The 21,996-nt window shown below is 35.6% G+C and overlaps 1 protein-coding gene across 9 annotated transcripts in view; it reads left to right on the top strand.

Annotated features, from left to right (window-relative positions):
- The window catches only part of ZNF385D (zinc finger protein 385D), a 436,473-nt gene that overhangs the window by 61,224 nt on the left and 353,253 nt on the right, over positions 1–21,996 (top strand). Inside the window, exon 1 of one of the 9 annotated variants that reach the window (XM_080579732.1) lies at positions 11,149–11,170. The exons of the other annotated variants lie outside the window; for them this stretch is intronic. The gene's annotated coding sequence lies outside the window, so the exon portion shown is untranslated. Of the gene's footprint in view, positions 1–11,148; positions 11,171–21,996 lie in introns of those variants that run through there. 9 annotated transcript variants of the gene reach the window in all.

Raw genomic sequence — 21,996 nt, 5'->3', positions numbered from 1 at the left:
GTGTAGAGATCTTATTAAGGATAAAATTACTGGTTCTTCTCCTTTTTCCTCAAGTTGGCTTTCTACATTTTTGAGGAAATGATCGTCAGACATCAGATGCTTTAGTGTATGAACACCAATGAGAAAGTAAAAAGCAGATTTTCAAAACGTAAATGGACGTTTAAATTAAACATTATGTTAAGAATTATGAAAGCTTCTATTCAACTATAAAGTTGTTATCTAGTAACATAGTTAACTAACTTTTTCCCAGTTGCTATCCAAGCAAAGCCAGGAAACTGTTCAAAACATCAAGTTAGCTTGGTGATAGTCAGTTGGGTGGTTGTGTTGGAGAGCTCGTTTTCTTCTACTCCATTTATTCAACTACTTTTGTTCGTGATTTATTGTGCTCAAACTTTTTTTTTTTTTTAAGTGCCCCTTTAGGAGTTGGGAAAAGAAAGGGATAGATAAGTTTGAAGATCAATCTTACCAGATCTTGAAGGTCATAGAACTGATTACCTTTAGCCTTCAAATCTAATTTTACTTAATGCTAAGTAAGCTTGTTTTGTTTGTCTATTGCATTTAAAGTTATTTAGTAAAGGTAATTATTTTCTATATTTTGCCATTAAATTTACTTTCCATAGAAATGGTAGGTGACAGCAGTCATATTATTATTCTTCTAATGAGAAAATGGCAATATTCAGCATTTTGTAATATAATACTTTCAAACTGAGAATCTAACTAGGTATAGAATATTATATTCTTTCTGAGGAAAAAGGATAGATACATTGCATGCTCATAACAAAAAAGAAATTCTAGATTTAATATAATAGCTTTATTTAGCTGCAAGCCAATGTTTTGGTCAATGCAAACCAATCAATATTAGCTTTTATTTAAGAAAACAAATATAAAGTGCAAATGTAAAATAAGGCTAAATTAAATATTTTCAGTGAACACTTTTGTTTGAGTAATCTGATGAGGATTAATACTTCAGGCATTTTAATTTAAACTGATCTAGCTGCTCAGAGAAACATTTTGACGGGAATTTCACTCCACGGTTGTTTGTCATTCACATTGGAAAAGATCTGCCTTAAACTTACTCAGCTGTCCACTGAAAATGTCATTGCAAGTGGATTCTTTTTAATGGCCAGGATACTTAGAATTACTGTATCTGTCTGTAAAATAAGCACTTTTTGTACTCCATAAGTCTTCTGCAAAGTAATGTGATTTATTAAAATGTACCAGTGTCTAAAAGCAGGTTTGAAAGTACATTTTACTCCAGCTCCAAAATAGCTTACTTCTTAGTTTTTGAATTAGAGTCCTTTCTCTGTGCAGACCCTTCGTAAGAAGAGTGGGAGCAGAAACACATTCATTTGAAACACCATACACATTTCAGTTACGTTGATTTGAGTCCTGATAATCATATTAGTATACACTTGCAAAATGGTCTGCAACTCACATAACCACGGGAAGCCTGAGTTCAAAAGGGCTCCTCCCCTTCCACCCATTTGTACACATTGATTAGGTCCCCCTGAGCTTTCTCTTCTTGGTTTTCTTTGTGCTCCCCTATTTATTCACCTGTTTCCACTTACCTTACTCTTACATTTCTCTTCTATTTATTTTATTTATTTATTTATTAATTTTCTTCAGCTTTGCAGTGCCTAGCGGCGGAAATAAGGTTTTTCTTCTTGTAAGATGCCTGCCCCTCTTCTGAGGTATGCTTGACATACCAATCATAAACTCAATTGATCACTGTACTTTGTAGCTCTGTCTCAGGTTATTTTGCTAGATTGTCGGTTAACCAACTGACTTGTACTTTTTTTTTTGTTTCAGTTGTGGTTTTTTTTTTTGTGTGTGTTGGAACAGCATTTTTTGACAATATTATCAAGAATTTATGGAAAAATGTGCAAACTTTCTGCATTATTACAGTTATGCGTAAAGAAGCCTAGATTAAAATACAGAAAAATGCTTGATATCACAAATTATAACATTTGTACATATTTTGATACCTTATAGTGTAATGTGAAGATCTCAAGGGATATTTGACAAAATTTCTTACGGGATGTATCATATAAATCTAAATTTGGAATTGACAGGTAACAAGAAAATGAGATTTTGTTAGGCATAGGTCAATGAATAGTGATGACGTGGGTAAAGATGCTGAAATTGTTCTAACAAGAACAAAATTTGAAGGAGCTGTCTAGCTGTCAGAGGTTGAGCTTTAATCCTTTAAGTCATTTTGGGAACACTGTGTTTCTGTTGTATTTATATGAATGATGCCGAATGAGCCGCATGATGGGCTCCCTTTAAATTACCAGATCAATGGTAGCTCTGTCCATTTCCCATAGAGAATGATCTAATGGACCTCAAAGTGAGCTAAAAAGATTGAAGCAAAAAGTATGATCAATGTGCAAGAGAGATAGTTCTTACCAATTATTTTTGAGATGATCAAAAGCAATTCAGGTTTGTACTACCTCTTCATCAGAAGCCTATTCTTCCAGACTTAGTACTGTTCCATACAGGAAGCAAAAGCAGTAACAAAGTGAGCTTTTTTTCTTACATGCAAAGGTTGCCTATCTGCCTCCATTACCAGGAGTAGTTTCAAGGTATCATCTTTCAAAATACGGACAAATGTTGGAGAGTAAGAGGGTAAAAAGAAAGGGTGTGGTATGTCAGTCATTAAAAAAGGAATAACAAAAAGCTGATGGGTGTGAACTCTCTAGTACCCTAGAGTTGTTATTCTTGCTTCTGCTTTGGATTCATTGGAGCTTCATTGGGAGAGACTTTAACTTTCAACCACAGCACTTAAACATGATTAAATTCAAGCATATTCACATGCTCACACTTTCATGTCCTTTTGTATAATTCAAACCTGGTGATTCTCACCTGGATAGTATGGTACCACTCATTCTTTAGGTCAACATACAGCAGATAAAAGGAATCATCTGTGGCTTATACACAGCAGCCCACAGTACATATCACTCTCACATTTTGCATTTTTTTTTTTTCCTCTACTGCTTTTCATCCCATCCTGCTGCTGGATTTGGAAAGCATGAAGCCTCAACATGACAATATCTTTATCAGTGCTGACTGTCTGTGTATAATTTTTATACCCAGCTGTGGAGAAAGCATAGGCTATTAAGATACAGAATGATGGTGAGGCTTTCTTGCTGGGGCAAACCCTTGAAAAAACCAAATAATTTAAGAAATACCTCTTTTACAGTTATCAGCAATATCCTATGGTTTTGTTGTAGCATTTTAAATATATAAATAAAACAATCAGTGTCAAATTTATCTTGCTTCAGGAATTTATTTCAATGTTACACTTTTAAGTTGAATACAAGAGATGAGAGAGATTGTACTTTCACGCACTCTGTAAATGCATTTTTTTTTTTCCGGATTCTGTTTTTGGTGCAATGGTAGGTGTACTGCTGACAAAAATGTAATTTTTGTAAATTACTTATAAAGAAAGAAGGATATTTTGATTGAAAAATATATCTGTTGACTGACTGAACACCAAAATAAAAGCGAGGTAAATTTTTGAGGCAGTTCTAGAGAATGAAAGCACTGTTCTAATAGTATGGCAGGAAGTATTTGTAAGTTCATATACATTCAAGATATAGATACAATCTAGTTGTAGTTATCTTTGGCAGAAATATGAAGAAAGGAGACCTAAGTGACCCTCAGCTGGAACAGAAATAGAAGAAAAACGTCATCCTGGAAATATATTCACTGACCAGAGAAGGGGAAAATGCTCTTTTGTAACAAGCAAAAAAATATAGTCAAGTAAGGTTTTTATTTTTAGTTTAGTCTGTCATCTTAGAATGATTGTCTTTCAGACAGTACCATTCATTTATTGTGCTAGTTAAGTATTTCTTTTGTGATCTATTCTAATGTTCATGTCCTTTACTCTAAAACTACAGTCTAACCAGTTTTTCCCATTTTGTATGTAGGTGATTATTTCTATTCCTGTCTTATGGGATCTTCTGAACAGGGCTTTTCTCCACCTTGTCAATTTAATTTTGAATTTAATCTTGACCCCTGATATGCTTTCCATCTCTTCCTGCTTGATATCATCTGCCAGTTTAATATGTATTTACTACATTCTATCATCTAGTTCTTAATGAAACTTATGAATATTATTGGGCAGAGAACACATCCCAACAGGGCCTGCTTAAAACATCTTTGGTGAAATCATTGCCAGTTACAACTTAGTCACTGTATTCTCATAACCTTAACATTTATTTCATAGATATTTAATTTACATTTTTTTTTCCAAACTTCCCTGGGGAAAATAAAGGAAAACAGTGTCAAAAAACTTCTTGAACTCAAGAGTTAGTGTCCATAATGCATTTTACACTGCCAAAAGAGGAATTAAGGTTGATTTGACGTGATGTTTTTTGACACTTTAATGCTGGCTATTTCTCAACTCCTTGATATTTTTAGGTGCAAAGTTTGATTACTTGCTTCAGTATTTTTATGCAAATTGAAATTAAATTAGCTCATCTGTAGCTCCTTAGTTTTTCTTCTCTTCCAGCCTTCTAGATTTTATACGCAGGCCGTATTTGCCTTTTTCTAGGTTTCTGACATGTTTATTTTTTACTGTTCTAGAACTTCATGACAAGCAGACAATAGTCTTTAATACTACTACCCTAATATTGTTTTATGTTATTTGACTGAATATATGTCATGAATACATATCATGAATCCCAATATTTTTTCTCCAATGTTAGTAGACGTAATAGAAGAGAATTTAAATGGAATCACAGTTTATTTCCTTGTATTTTTCTTGTAATTGTTAAAGGAACTGGCATTGGTGATAGAGTTAATTTAATTTAGACAAGATTTTTATTGGAAGAGCTCAGCCCTTAAAAATGTTTTTGTAATCAGTGAGTGAAGAAACATTTTTTTGTTCTCTTGTTAACAAGGAGTTCTCAAATCAAGACACAGACACTGGACTGTTGTAGTGTTATGAGCTTTACTAGTTCTGTTTTCACTGTATAAGTACAGCCTGAGGCTGACAAACTTATTTGTTCCTCCTATGTGATAGCAATGCTTATCACTATGGATAACTCCCCACAGGTCTATTTATTCCCTTTCTCTTCCTTGTTTGTTGGTGCAGGGATGTGGTGAAGGTCCTCCATGGAAAAGTGGTAGCTTAGCTCATCTCCACATCTGAACACTGAATCTACTAGGAACTGTATTAAGTGTTAGAAGTGCTATAAACAGTCTAGTATCAGTATGTAGGCTGGTCTGGGCACCTCTGCACTGCATACCTGCAATTTTTTTGCTGTGCTTGGACTGGCTGCTTTAGGCAGCTAGAAGTGACTGCATGCTTCAGACTAGAACCTGTTTTACAAAGCCGTGTCCCATCATAGTCTGCTGACAAAATGGCCTTTGGCCAAGCTCTGTTCACAGAGTCTGTCTTCAGAATGTCATGCTGTAGAAAGGACATTTGAAATTCATCTTGCAAAGCATGTAAAGTTATTCCTTGCTTTCCAGCTGTTAGTTCTTCCATGCAAATTAGGTCAATTATTGAAAAGTGGTATGTGTGAGAGTGTGTATATGAACAATATCTGTTTTATGTAAAGATGTGGGCATAACTTTTTTTTCTTTCTGCATCTTAAACCTTTTACCCTGCAAAGATTAAAAAAGGCTTGAAATACTCCGTTTTTTGGAAGTTCTTATTTGTTTTGGGATTTAGAATTAAAAAAAGGGCCTCTAAATCACAATTAGTAGTTTACTTCATTCCCTTTTGGAATCAGTATGAAATCCAATGTATAAACTGCTCTGATTATAATATATATTGAAGTGTAGAAAGCTATTCTCAGTATTTTTAATACAGGCAACCACTTTTTGCCCACATTACGTCCTCTTGCAGTTTTGATTTAGAGACTCTTCATTTTTCTTATCTATATGTGTAAGTTCTTGTCTTTCTTTTTCACATCTTAATGGATGTGAACATTTCTTGGTGAGCTGCTGTCATTGGAACTATGATGGGACTGCACTCTGCTCGTTGAGAAATCCTTCTGTACAAATTGAAATGAAGGAAACTAGGAAATTGTAATAAATCATAATCACTTTACAATTATGAATAGGCATGAAAAGGAAGCTTCTTTTTCTGATAGAGGATCAACTAACTACCCCTTAGAGAGACCAAGTTATTAACATGCTAATGATTTTTTTTTATTATTCTGACCAAGTTGTAGCCAGCAAAAAATTGCCAGTAGTTGACATTCAAAAGAGTTTTTGAATTACTAAGTGGAAAATTGAAGGCAAATTGCTGTTTTATAGTAGAGTGGGTCTTTCATTGAATGTTATATACAATCACTGGTTTTTCTAAAAGGTATGTAGTGCGATATACTGCAGAAAATATTGTGCTAATATAAACATTATACCCTTTATTTGAATGTGTTTTATGGCAAGATGACTAATATTGTACTCTGTGGGTCATTTTAATATTGCTTTAAATCCACATACAAAGAGGAAGAGCAGTGAGAAGGATGAACAATGCAACCCAGACCTATGTCTCAGCTGACTCTTATTTTCTACTGAAAAAATAAGAAGGAATCTGAGGAATGAAGCAGCCAACCAAACTCTTGGTTGTAAGGCAACAGGGCAACTCATACCACATTTATATTTGCAAGATTGTTTGGTAACATACAGTTAAATAATAAAGTTTAGTCATCCTCTCTGATTTTTAACAGCTTTTTTTTTTTTTTTTTCCTCCTCTAGATCTAATATTATTTGGGCTGACTTTATAATTTGAGGAAAGAACCTTCCTTGATTTTTGAATTGTTTTGGGAGTTACTAGTGGTAAACGTCCCCTTAGAGTTTGCGATATTTAAATCTGTAATGCCAAGGCAGAGGATGAAATGTCTGTCCTTGGAACTTCCTGCTAGAATAGTCTGTGTTCAGTAAGATGCATAGGAGTGTTGTGATTGCTAAGTGATGACATTGAAGAACTGTTGTTTACTGGGATATACTGGTTGTCTATAAAATTTGAATAATATGAGTTAAATTTCTTTTGATCCTTTTTGTCAGCCTCTTATAGGGTTAATATATTTTAATGAAATATCTTCATTCAGAGCAAATTCATTTAAGACTTCTGTAATGAAATGGTAAAGCAAGAGAGTTGTGTTTCAATATGAAACAAGTACATCCAAAATTCACTAAGGTTTGTGAACCTGAACTAATATGCTTTCCCTGTCTTTTTTTTTTTTAAATTTGGAAAGAATTTGTAAATAAAATCAAAACTCTGAAGATATGAACCCATAGAAATTAAAGCTAGATGTATACTGGAGCCATGTAAACCCAACACTCCTGAGTTTGAACTTCTGAAGATGGTTGGTGTTCACCAGTTCTGAGGTTTTCCCCAAAATTCGGAGACATTCACATATCCAGTAAAATTTGATTGCTGAATTCTAGATGAAGAACTAAAAAAACTTGCAGAGAGGGTGAGCTTTTCGAAGAGCACTCTGCATCTCAGTCCTTGTTTCTGACCTGTATTTCTGCTTAAAAATAAATAAATCTGATACATCAGCTTCCTAGTCTGCGCTGATGTAAATCCATCTTTCTCTCTCTCTTTCGCTCTCCTCTCACCCTTCCCCAAGAGATTTTGACTTCATGCCAGTTCTGGGAAACCAGCACACTATCCTCTTCTGTAAGGTAACCATGTTTGAAACAGTATCTCTAGAAGCAAAAAATTGCTGTTTCTGTAGAAGATGGTGCTAAGCATAATGGTGGTATAGATTTATGGAGAGTTCAGACAACACATGCTGGAAATGCTACATACCAATACAATTAAGCCTAATTAAAACTCTTCATTATAGAAGAAACAATAAGCAATCATTTATAAAAATAAGTTTATGTTGACTGCCAAAATTAAATGAACATGTTAGGGGGAACTCCTGATTGTGTAGTTATTACTAGGAAGAGGGATTGTATGTTGGGGATGGTGTTGGCTTGTTTTTTGGTAAATGATATTGACAAAAGTGTAAGCTGACTTTAGTGTAGCATGGAAATGACTGAGATGAGGTAAGGGAATATTAATCTGCAAACCCATTTGCTCTTAGCTGTGTGCCCTGGGGTGGAATGGTGCATGGTGGGTAAGTGCATGGGCATAATACATCGCTAGTCCTTTTACATGGCTAGCCAATTCTTTGTTCTGGTAGCACTTTCACTTTTTAGATGGTAAGAGCACGACCTTCTTTGTTAGGATTACCTGAGCCAATGAAATCCTGATCTTAACTCTGGTGCCTGTGAAGTTCTTCATACTTTTTCTGCAGTTGTACAGGAAAGGGACAGTAGTCCCTCAGCTCAATTCAGAGGCAGGTGGTAAGAATTCAGAATAGGGTCAAGTGCATTCGAAACAGAAGATACAACACTTTCCTGGGTTTATTCACTGTAACAAAAAACAGAAAGATGGTGTAAAAGAAATAAACAGATGAGGGTAAAAATAACTATATAACTTTTGTCCATATTTCTCATGGAAAAATATTTCCTCTGAAATAACTATACTCTCTCTATCGTTCACCTACAACTAATTTCTCAGTTGTGTGATGCATCTTTTGAGGCATTTAAAGAATATCTACCTGCAGGCTACAACAGTCTGTCCCATGCTATTCTGGTAACAGTACTCATCTGTTCTGGAGAATGTTACATGTTCAAAGAACATGAATATTAGCTAATACATCAATAAAATTAAAGAATAAAATACTATTCCAGCAATGCTTGGCACATGCTAGAGTATCAATAAATGTATTCCAAATCCCTTTAACAGATTCAGAAGAGATTCTGTATTGTTATCTGGTGAATATATTTGAATAAGTGTCTTAATCTAATAATTTCACATTTATGATGACTCGAAGCTTTATGCCACAAAATGGCCAAATACAATGTAATATTTTGAAAAGTCCATATAAACACTGAGTCACATTTGCATGTGTCCCTTATGTAATGAAGTTTTTATGATTTTTTTTATTTATATAGTGACTGCTTTTTAAGAAATTAAGAGTAATACCCATGCAAGTTGGACTAAAACAATAAAGAGAACTTACAAATTGCAGTCTCTGTTTTTGTTTTTAAACTCAATTTAGGCAGCATTTTGAAAATCTTATCCCTTTAGAAACAGTACAAAAACTACAACTATTCTGTCAAAACTTAAATAATGGCCTAAAGAATCCATTTCAGCATACATATACACCACACTAAATAACACTAGTCATAGCAATTATACAGCGGTTTCTTGGGGATGACTACTGAAACTGAAGGGTAAGTCATCTTTTCAGACAGAAGAGTTTTCTGCTGTTGCTTATATTCAGTTTCTAAAATATGCTATATAAAATTAAGACACTAACCTCTATCTAAACATATATCTTTTGTGTTTGGGGACATTTCTGGGATGCGTTGTACTTCTTAGATACAAAACACTTGCCATAATCATGGGTTTACTTCTCATTTGTCTGGTATACTCATGGCATTTTTTACTAATGAATTCCCAAGTGATGGAAAATACTTCATACTTACCCTTTAAATAACAAACAAAAAGGGAACAGAAAACTATGAAATATACCATTGAACTTATTTTCTTGCTAGGCATAGTATCATGATAACAAAAATACTCTGTCATTCAAATGAAAAAAAGTTATTTGTCTCTTTTTCTTAGGAATACGGTAATCTCTGAAAAATAAAGTTGGGTAGAAAAGGAAGAGAAGCAGAGCTGAGGGTGGCCGGAAGGGAAGGAGAGAAACTGTCTGTCAGTCTTGGGAGCTGTGCAAAGTTAGGTGCCTAGAAAGCATGAATTCAAGTTTAACCTCCTACTGCACTTGACAATTGCATGAATGACTAAAGTGTTTTTGTCCAGATGCAGACAGGAATTGTACAAGACTTATAGATAAAGTAAAAGGGTTTCAACAAGATCACCCCTGACAGCACTGAGAGTTGTTCTGTAAGGTATTTTCCTCCAGGTACAAGTAATCAAGCAAATATAATAATGCACGTATTTATCCTTCTCAACTTCACTGTCATCTCCAGTGCTAAAATACTTGGATTATTTCTAATATGTTCTGCATCTTAGTCTTATATTCTAAAAATGAATTTAATTTGAAGAGACTCCTGCTATTTTGTGACTTCAGAAAGGTTTTGTTTATGTTGTGTCTCTGTAGGTACTCTCTCCAACTCTCTCTCTGGGGTACATTTCCTTCAGTATACCTTGGGAAAATAAAATCTTTTTGTAATGGCAATGAGAGATCTTCAGGCTTCATGATAATATAATTCTAGATTCAATGTTCTTTTTCTGTTTCTAAACTTTGCCTTTTATGCTGATACAATATTTAACAAGTTACGAATATTTCTCAATAAGATAATTCCTCTTTAAAGAAAATATTTGTTCTGTGGAATGATTCAACTCTATGTGGGGCGGGGCGGGGGGGGGTTTGTATCTTACTGCGTGGAAGCAGTTTGGGCTGTTGGAGTAATTTGGGAGCACAAGGGGACGGGACCATTCCGAATCTTAATGTAAGTGGTCAGCTCCAGATGTGGCCATTTGATACAAGAAACTAAGAGGGAAGGTCTTTTCAGATGGAATATAAGTGTTCCAGGAATTAAGCTATCTTTGGGGTATATTGAGGAAGCTTATATAAGTGATTAGCAACACTGTGTTAGAACAAACAAATCAGTTTAGTGGAAACTAATGTAAAAGTAGGGTGGGGAAAAAAATATGAAAGCGAATGTGGAAAGAAACATGAGAAACTAGGGAGCTTTGGTGTGCTGCATAGCCAAGGATGTTATGCTCGTAATGTGTGTTCTGGCTGAGTTTAATGCAGAGTTGCTCATAGAGAAGAACTTGGAGATAAACTGAGTATCTGTAGGGAGAAAGCCCATGAGTCTGATAAGAAAACAAGCTTTGACTTCAAGAGTTCCCTAAAGGTTAAATTTATCCTGCTCTTCTTTCCATTTTTCATTGCTGTAATCCTGAAGTGTAGTTAGTTCTAAGTTATGAATATCCCACAATTTAAAGTTATTACAATTAAAATGTACACTTAACCTTATCAAGCTAACATCTGTAATAGTAAGAGGGGTTTTCTCAATTTGCTGTTATTTTTTTCTTTGCATTGATGAGCCATTTGTAGAGTGGGTTCTTGTTGCATGTGGTCAAGACTGAAAGGCCTTGTCTGCTGGCTCAGAAAAAAATGTGAGTAGTTATGGAGGTAGGTAATGTTATTAAGTGGCTGCCTCTAAGATCCTCTACTTCTTACTCCTGCAAATTAGCTGAGGCTAAACATTCAGATTTGAAGGAGCAACTCTACAAAGTCAGTGTGAGATGAAAGCTCAGAGATGGAGTAGCTTGGTTTTGTGCTGTTGTCTTCTGCAGCAATGCATCATGTATGATGATTAATTTTGTCAAGGTTGCTGAGTTGTGGGTGTGTATTATTAATTTTTTTTTTTTTTAAATCTCTTGTGTGAGGGAAAGACACCTGCAGGTAGGACAAAATGATCTTGGGTCATCACTTCTCATTGCTAATGCATTTCTTGACAAAATGCTCTATCAGGGGAAGAAACACCTGTTCTGTGTTCACAGGTGTGACAATACTGTAGCACTGCAAAACTTCCATCTAGGCATCTGGTTGCTTTCCTATGCTTCATACATTGCTGTTGGGGGGGAGGGGGAGTGGTACTCATGCTTCTGGTAGGTTTACTGTCAGAAAATCCACCAGCCTTCTGATGTCTCTTTTGATGGCTGAAAGGGTGACATGGCAACAGGAGTGAGTGGTAGCTGCTTTGTCTGCTGCCTTAAACCCATGACAATGTTGAACTTAAACTGTTGTTAGGTGATTGTGATATTGCTGTTTATGTGCTAGCTGTACTTATGAGCTGTAATATGAACACATTCTTGTACAGTATAAAATTTGAAAAGTGACTTAGTGTTGCTTGTGCTAGAGGACACAGAGGTCTTCACTCTTCTTTCTCATTAAAATTTCAATTGGGGTGAGAAAAGCTGAAAATATATTGCTGCTTTGCTTGTGAAAAATGTCATTTTTTGCTTTGCAGGAAAATTTCCAGTGATTTTAACCCAAAATGATATGTCTCAAATGACCCTATTGATTTAAGAAACCTAAAATCTATTTACATATTTCTATGTATATAGTGTTTATATATACATAAATACATATATTGAATTGAACTTTCCTGTTGTTTTTGAAATTTATCATATGCAAGGGTTGAAGTTATTTGGCAGGGCAGATACAAGTGTCTTTTTCTGTAGACAGCTTTAAGAAAAAGTCCTTGTAGTCTCGCTAGTGGTTGGTAGTCAACTTTTTTCCTAAAGAAAACAATTGCCTTCTCAATGGTTAGTTATTTATGTTTCATAGATCTTTGAATTCTTCAGGTCTTAAAAATTGCCTATTTTAAAATAGCAAAGATAGAAGTCATACTGCATTACAAGGAGAAAAACAACCCTCCTTGTTACCTATTCCTGGGTAAAGAGTTTGAAACTAGAATAGACCGATTATTTTTGTTGTTGTCATTGTTATTTTTCTTTAATAAATGCAGATCACTTCAAAAAGTTCAATATAGCAAGAAATAACTAGTGTAAAGGATCACTGCCTTGGTTTATGTGTCTCATTGCAATAGAAGGCTGAGAATTTGCTGAAGCAGCAGTAGAGCAGTACTGTGAAATGAGGTTCAGTCAATGAAGAGCGATAAGTGCAGTGATCAATAATCAAGTGATTTGTGAACAGCAGCTGATGACTGTGAGTGTGCATTGGTTCCAGATGTGTATTGTAGGAACAAGGCATGCTGAAGTGGATGATACTGTTATACTGCAAGGTAAGCCATTCACATTTGCTTCCTGACAGTGAGTGTTGATTGCAAATGACATTACTGGGCCTGATTTAAATAATGACAAGTAAAAGAATGATGATTTTGTCTCAACTAGGGAAATGAGAGGTAGGACGGAGTAGTCTCTTATGTGCAGTGGCTTAGGGAAAGGTCACTTGTTCGGTTGATGGCTTTGCTTACGTGCAGTGTTTACTCTTCACATGCTTCTGTGACAAACAAAATGAAAATGTGACAGATTTCAAATTAGAATGAGATACAAGTAAATCCATATGTATTGAGAAGTAAATTTTATATCCTGGTTGCCCATAGCTTGGCAATTTTCCTTATATTAAAGATTTTTCAGAGAAAAAACAAACTTGACAATATCAAAATTCACAGTAGTAGAAAATAGTAGTAGTAACTTGGCATGGTGATGGTTTTTTTGTTTGTTTGTTTTGTTTTTTGTTTCTTTACAAATTTTCTCAAGAAACTAAAACCAACTGATTGGTCAGATATTCATTAAATTAGTAGTAAATATATTGCAGCCTTGTGAATCATACAGTCAACACTGAAGTTTTAACTATTGTAATCTACACAGTTTTTCATCATTTATTGTTTCCCTTTTCTGATTAGAAGCCAAAATCCTTCAAATCCCCTGTCATATAAGTAGTTCTTATTAATACAGGTAATTCCAGGAAAATTCCCTGAGACTGCTAGTTTGAAAAGTAGTGTGGGTCTAAATTAATAATGGAGACTGTTGTGGTTTAACCCGGCTGGTAGCTAAACACCACACAGCCGTTCGCTCACCCGCCCCCCTCCCTCTCTGGGATGGGGGAGAGAAACGGGAAAGTGAAGCCGGTGAGTTGAGATAAAGACAGTTTATTAAGACAGGAATATAATAATAACAATAATAATAATAATAATAATAGTGATAATGATAATAGTATTAATAATAATAATGTGTAAGAAAACAAGTGATGCACAATGCAATTGCTCACCACCCGCTGACCAATGCCCAGCCTATCCCCGAGCAGCCGGCCCCCCACCCCGGCCAGCCACCCCTATATATTGTTTAGCATGACGTCAGATGGTATGGAATACCCCTTTGGCCAGTTTGGGTCAGCTGTCCTGGGTCTGTCCCCTCCCAGCTCCTGCTGCACCCCCAGCCTGCTCGCTGGCAGGACAGAGCGAGAAGCCGAAAAGTCTTTGGCCTGGTGTAAACACTGCTCTGCAACAATTAAAACATCAGCATGTTATCAGCGCTCTTCTCATCCTAATCCAAAACATAGCACCCTACCAGCTACTAGGAGGAAAATTAACTCTGTCCTAACTGGAACCAGGACAGAGACTGATTTCTATTCCTCTAGAGTAAATCTATATCAAACATTGAAAGGTGCTTCAAGTGTTCTTTAACTCAAGCTGTAAAAGATACCATAAATATAAAAAGTGACAGTTTCTATAATGCATAGCAAGAACAGCAGAAATTATGGTGACTGCTGAGATGCTGAAGTCACTGTATGAATATCTAGGTAGGAGGAAAATGGTGATCTGATTCTGCTTGCAGCATTTTTATGCCAATGTAATGCCACTGCCTTCAGAGGCTGTCATCCCGACCTGCACTTCTGTAGGAGTGTGTTTATCTTGCTATTTTTTAATGGAAGGATCACCATATTACAAAGTTCTATTAGCTAAAGGTCACTACTACCCTTATATTTACCACTTCTCTACTTCTCTTAAAAAGCTTATTTAAACTGAAATCTAGTGCATATCCAGGGAGATGCAATTTATTAGATTATGACGTTAATTAGAGAAAACAATTCTGAAATAAGAAGTATTAAAAACTGAGACAAATATTTTGCAAAGTATCTAACCTTTTGTCATAAAATCATGTTTCAAAATAAAGTAATTCTGGAAATTTCATATTTCAGTATTCTTAAATGACCTCCAAAGGAAAAGAATATTTTATTGCAAATTTGAGCTACTATTTGGAAAAAATTAAATAGTTGAACAAGTCCCAGGGATTTTATAAACTTGTACTGATGTTTGAGTTTATAAGCTTCTTCATCTGAATCAGAGTGGCTGAAGGAAGAAACTTCTTTTTAAGTCTTACAGAGCTTTAAATTCTGCCATGCATGACTTCTCAGAGGTTTCCAACAGCCTCAGCCTACCCAGACAGGTTGAGAGAGATTGCAGATGGCCAGCAGAGCCAGAGGAGACAGAAATAATTTACGGACTCAGCAGCAGTAGCTTTTGCAGATCAGTGGCTGAGCAAAGTGCTCAGGCTTCCCAAGATCAGCGGTTCTGGGTCTGCTATGAGCATCTGCTGCAGAGTGCAACAGGAGAAATTGCTGAGAAGGTCTCCCAGAGAAGGCTCGAAAACATCAAGTAGCCTGCTGTCCTGCTTTCTTACTCTGTGTGTGGTTATGCCCATGTTTATCACGATTCTTTCACAGAATCGTGTCTTCTAGAATTAAAAAAAAAAAAAAATCCAATTTGGTGGGGGTGTTATAGAGGTACTCATTGATGCTTTTTAATTATTAGCAACCCATAATATGTGGGGAAAAAAAAAGTGGAATCCTGAAGGCGGGAGTTCAAGACAGCTTTGCACATGAAAGACTTATAAGCATATATATGTTTTCTGAAACTGAAAAATACTTCCTATTTTTGACTTCTGTTTCCTATTTTAGCAACAATAAGGCACTATCATTAATTAATGTGTTCAGTGAGCTTCTGGACCTCTCTGGTAATTTTCTACATTTTGAAAGACACTGCTGAATATCTTGTAAAATCAGCAATTTTATACTGGGGCTGATTTTTGCAAACGAAGTGAAACAATTGTCCCTGCACTACAGGGGAGGTGTTGGCTTTAAGTTTCTAGTTTGTTCATGTTTACCTGTACTTTCATATTTTTATTATTGAGCTGTATATGTCCAAGTTGTAAATAGGTAACATATTTCAGAGATCTTGGATCGATAAAAACTTACAGAAATAATTTCAAACCCTCCTTTTACATTTGCCTTAAAATATATTTTCATGTATGTAACTCATAAAATATATATAAACAAATCCTCCCTATAGTCCGCTACTCTCATTTTCCACACATAATTCAACAGAGGAGGGAATTATAATCATAGGAGAGTAATGCAAGGAAAAAGCAGCATCTCCTTGCTCAGTAGGTCCTCTTAGGTCCTGGTATTTTATGATACATGTTCCTGGACATGGGACATCTGTCCAACCTATGGAATTATATCAGTCATACCTTGAAAACGCACTTGTATTCACTAATAGCGAGTCACCTAAACTTACCACTCCCCCCCCCCCCCCCCCCAAAAAAAAAAGAAAAAATCATCCGAATCTCTCTTTTCTGTAATTAGATTCCTTTTCCAGGTTTTTATTTCTGATGCATAAGCATTTATATAAATGCATTACATCTGGGTACTGTGATTAAAAGTTCATTAGAAATGTGACACAGACGGATAGGCTTTGTGCAAAAATAATTCCCCAGCTGCGTGTGTGATGCCCTGTGTTGGCCTTGTGTGGCTGTAACCTTAGCTGGTTCTGTAGGACACTCCACGTCATCTTATGGAAATGTAAAAAGGTCCAGATCTCCCAGTTTGTCTTCAGATTCATCCCCAATACACATCAAGGATAGTCTAGTTTCTTAGATGTTTATCTCTGTCCCTAATATTGATGAAGACCTTAAGGTAAATGTGTAGCTGATGTGAAAGAACTTTATATCAGCTAAGAATACTTTACAGAAGACATTGGCTTTCAAGACACTACAAAGAGAATATACTTTTAAAGATAGAAACTCTACTTTTACACTTCTCAGATAAATAGCACAAAAATCTACCTCAAAAAACACATCCTGTAAATGGGCAGAGTTTCTGTCCCTGTTGCCATGAATGCTGTACTAAATGCATATATATTTTTTTTTTTAAAGAGAATGCAATGGATAAAATAAAAATATTTTCCATGTATGCTTGCAAAAGCATCAGCTAACCTTTCCAAACAAAGCAGACATTCACTTTTATGTGTTTGCATTGCTTGGAAAATGATTTGCTCTCCATTAAACTCAACATTAAATGGCCCAGTGGGTGTAATGAAGCAATAAAAATAATAAAAAAAAATACCTATACTTGAAAATGCTGCCAGAGCTACCTGAATGCTTTAATTGTTTTTCCAGATTATCTGTATGTTATAATTCTGTAAAATATAAATAATAATCTTCAAATATAAGCCCTGATTCCTTAGCCTTTATTAACACTGGTGTTTTTAAAAGTGCATTTACAGACAAAGGGTATATATAATATTTTGTTTAATCTAGAGATCTCTTCCTAAGTGTGACTGACTGAAGTACTAAAATTTCTCTTGCTCTCTTTGATTTTCTTTGATATCCTTTAATTCTTTTGGTTTAAAGGCTTCTAATTTAAAAAATATCCACACAACAGCTCCCTAAAACAAAAATATAACAAAAAGGGAGATCTGCTTCTCACTTTTGCTTGCTCTTGTATGGGGTAAGCATTCAGATTTCCTAAGGCTTGAGAAGGGTCTTTGAGTTGAAACTAAATAACTCTGGCAATCTTGAAATCTTGAGAAGTTATTTTGCAAACAAAAAGAACTTCTGAAGTTACTTTATATATATATAAATTTATATAAAAATAATAAATAATACATATATATAAATATATATATATAAAGTACAAAACACAAACCTCTGACATTACTCTTAACTTGAAGAGTTAAAACAACAAAACATTCTGAATTTTAATAATCTTTTGCTTGTGACCTTTAATTTCCTGTTTCCCAACATGACTAAATTTATTACTCGTTTATTCGTTGTCTGACAGCTGCATTTTTATATGCATAAGGAGTATTGTAGGGAATGAAATGTCTCTATTAAAATGATCATTCTTTATTCTGAAATTTGTTTGGGGGGGGCTGTTTTTTATTTTTGTAGCAAAATATCTGGAGTTAATTCATGTCTGACTTGCATTTTATTTATTTTGTTTTATTTTCATAGATGTACTTTTATCAGCGCATTGTTGACATACTTAGAGAAGGAAAACAAAATATTTCTAAAGGGTTGTTTCTATCAACAAAATAAAAACAAACACTAACTGAAACTTAAGGACGTTTTCAAAATTACCTACTTGTTTACAAAGATAGTTAGTGTCTGTAATGTGTTCTTGAGAATAGAATTTACTTATATTCAAAAGTAAGTTGCTCATTATGCCCAAACATCTGCGCATATTCTCTCTTTCTGCTGAGATATAAATATTTGACTGGACATTTAGGTACTAGAAAAATTTGAGATCTTTAAAGTAGAAAATAGCACTTAAAACATTATGTCATCCATGTGTCCAGCATGATTTCACATCAGGGAATTCATCCAGAGAGACTGAAAGAGGTAATTTTATCTATTAAATCAAAAACAATCCCAATACCTACAAAATTTCTGTAGTTCTGTAGACAGAGGTTCATTGTCTTCTTTTCCTTTTGCACATACTTTTTTTCACACCTCTCTGTACTCTGCTAAATGGTCTAATTTATGTGTTGTTCAGAGTTAATAACGTGAAAAATCTGCACTTCCCCCCCATGAACTTTAAAATCTATTCTATTTATCTTGTCAGAAATAATGCTGAAACTAATGTTTTGTCCAGCAGAGGTTTGAGTTGCAGATCATTCCAGTTTAAGCTGCAGTCAGACTCTTCTGTCCTTTCTTTTTGATCCTGGCCAACTCAGTGCTGTTGACAGGAGTTTTGAAACTGGAAGTTGAATTAAAAAATGTGGAAATCAAGAATATGGGGGGGGGGGAGGAAAAAAAAAAAAAGCACCCTACTCTCCAGGATACATTAGCAATAAAAGATTATTTGGTAGGCAGAAACTTTGTAGCTTCACTAGATATGCCTTTGAGCATTTTAACTGCTACCTTCTACACAGAGCCCGTATGTGAGATACTGCTGCTGGAGAAGGAGGTGAGGCAGCACAAACACTTTACTTCACCTGCATGGGAAGAGACTCCCTGCAGTGTCTGGGTTCCAGATGCATTGCTGAACCTGGGTCTTCATTTGTCCCTATTTTAGGCTGAAGTCTTTGTCTTCACAAGGACCATCTCTGAAAAAAAGACTGAGTAAAAACCAAATGAGGGAATTTCGTGGCTTGGCTCTGGCTGTAGAGATGTAAGTCACCACAGTAGCGCTTCTCAGCTTTTTAGAAGCTGATGTTTGCAAATTAATTACTTGGCCTTTAAATAGTTCCAAACCACCCAAAGTGCTCCATTATGTTAGCACAGGCTTGAGAAATAGATATGTATTACTAACTAATTGAATAACATATGGTGTTGATTAGTGCTTAGCTCTTTTTATAGAACTCAATTAAAAAAAATGACTGCAGTATATTTTGAGACTATGAGATGTCTGTTGGTTGCTTCTGGCATGAGGGAACTGCTGAACCAAGAAATGATGAACTTTTTCTGTTTAGTTCATCTATAAGTTCCTCTTAGAACTCGTAGTGCGCATGGCTATGACTGGAGATAGGCTGCAGTCTGTTAATTTGCTGCAGTATTGAAATGCAGCCTTTCCTGAAAGATTTAAGTGCTCTCCCGGCAAAACAAAACAAAAGCCTAGGCTTTTATTTTCTGCGCTATTGCTCAAGATATTTCAGATGGATAAAAACCTACTCTTCCAGGGTTCAGTTTGCAGAGATGCATTCCTTGGGAGGAGTCCCAAGACATAGACATTAAGGTATAAAGCCCTTCAAGCCCCAAATAACCTCTGTCTCCTTCCACCTCATGTTCCCTCCCTGCCACAAGCAATAAATGTACAGTGGAAAAACCTGCCTTTATCTCTTTCACTTGATGCAGCTTTTGCCCAAGAGATTCTTTTCCTCTTAAACTTTGCAAAAATCACCTGAGATGATGATGATTATGAATTCGTTATTACTCACAGAGATAATTGAAGTGGTATAACAGCTAGCAACAGTAATCAGGTTGGGAGGAGCAGGATGGATAAGGAGAAATAGCAAATGAGTAAACAAGGTGTTTCTGTCCCTGATGCATTTTTTTTTATTCTCTTAAGCTATCTACACTACTTTATTTTGTGTGAAATTTTTAAAGAGAAAATATAGTAAATTGAGATTTCAAATGCGATGAGAACAATATTAGACAGGGAGCAATGAGAAATACTGATTTCTATCCCCAGCTTTATCACTGACTGGTAATTTAGGTCTTGGGTGTGTGACCTGACAAACTCCTTCTCCTTTTTTAAAAGGTGCTAATGGTTGTTTTTGTAGTCTTAAAACTTAGTAGAGAAGTCTACCAACAGTGTCAAATTACTTAATTCATGTTTTCCAGATTTTCATATCACCTTTTGTTGTATCGTATTCTATTTTGTATTTAACTTTCATCTGAAAGACAACAAAATATGAAAAACTCAGAACAAAAACAGAACAAAACTGAAAAATCAATTATTTTAGAAAAGTCTTTCCAATCCCAGTAATTTCCTGTTGCCCAGTAACTCTTCCACTGAGATTATTCATCCATCCAGAGAAAACAGATGAGTTCTGCAGCATATTCTGAAGGTTACTTGGGTCATTTGGGAGGGACCTGTGTTTTAGATGGGCTGTGCTTTCACCATGAGTGCTCTTTCACCATTTTCCCATTGTTCATCTTTCTCTTTGTATGTTTGTAACTGCCACAGCAGCGATGTGTAGAATAGACTGTTCGTGACCTAAATCACTCTGGGCCCACAATCAGGAGTAAGTGCAGCCTTGATCTGAATCAGAAGATTGCAATGTCAGGACCACATCATTCAGTGATAATGAGAATGTAAGAAGCAAAAGCTACTTTATGTTCCTGTTTGTGAGCCTTCCCCCAGGCCATATATCTTTGTATAAAATAGGTGACAATATGTTAATTCTTAACTTCTCCCAAGAACAAGTTTCTAGAGCAAATTTTAGCATTTTATTCAATGAGCTCAACCTAGAGTTTGCAAAGGCACTAGCTTCTTGATAAAGGGGTCTTGGGCACCAGATGCAACAGTTATTTTTGAGTAACTGGTAAATAGGAAGACTATGGCTTACAGATAGAGTTTTGGGAAGGGTCACAGCATGTATATTGACTCCTAGTGTGGAAGAGGTTCTTAAAATCTAAGAATTAAACTTAAAAATGACAGTATCTGACACAAAGGTCACCCTGCTACTGTGGCTGTCATCAAACAGTAACATCCTGTCCTCTAAAAGATCTAGCATCAAATGTATGATGTTTGAAAAGATGTGGAGATTGCAGATATTACCAGGGGGAAGGGAGAGGAGGTGTTCTGCAGTGTGCTGGTAACATTCCCCCATGACTTGAAAACTGACAAAGTGATAGTTAGAAAGAGGATCTTGGTGAGCGATCCCTCCTTCCCAATCTCTCTCTCCCCAACACGTTCTTTAAAAGCAGTTGTTCTTTGTTGTTAAACTTTGGCAGAGGAGTTACTGTTTCTCAAAAAGTAAAAAGAAATCAGGAGGATGTGTAAATGGTATAAAGGTTAGAAATGTATATCCTTTGGTTTAACCATGACTTCAACAAATACCACTAACATACATTTAAGTAGAGAAAGCTTCTTATAGGCTGTTTTCCTGAGAGTCAGTAGTACAGCCAAAGAAGTAGATCTGTTTTCAAAGAATCAGCTCCCATTGGTAATTTGGCTTAATTACTCAGGGTTTCTTATTACCTGCAGAAGTTCAGTCCTTTTAAAGTCTTGAAGAGGCTATTATGGCAGCTGTTGGGAAGAAGCCAAGGAGAGATTCTTTAGGATATACCATGTCATTAATCAATGGCAAGTGGTCAGCATTGAGTGTAACTTCCTTACCTGCACAGCAGTCTGCTAATAACATTCTTGCCCTGGGATCCATATACTCCATTGACCTCTTAAATGAACCTAATGTATTTGACTATTATGTACACATCCTGTCATAGTGATTTTGATAATTCTCTACTGACAAGGCAGTCCAGAAATGAAACAATCATTTGTAATACAAGTGGCAAAGTTTCCTTTCCATATGCTTGAATAGAAAGTGTGTTTTCATATCGCAGTTAAGAAGGTAAGGATAGTTTAATGGGAAGGATATGATTTCTAATCCCTTACATCCAAGCACATTTCAGAAATCTCCAGGCAGTAGCTATGTTAGCTAAACCAGCAAACACCACAAATTGTA

Source organism: Anser brachyrhynchus (genome assembly GCF_964034855.1).
Source record: "Anser brachyrhynchus genome assembly, chromosome: 2".
NCBI classification, from domain to species: domain Eukaryota; kingdom Metazoa; phylum Chordata; class Aves; order Anseriformes; family Anatidae; genus Anser; species Anser brachyrhynchus.
This window is presented reverse-complemented; position numbering and strand designations above follow the sequence as displayed.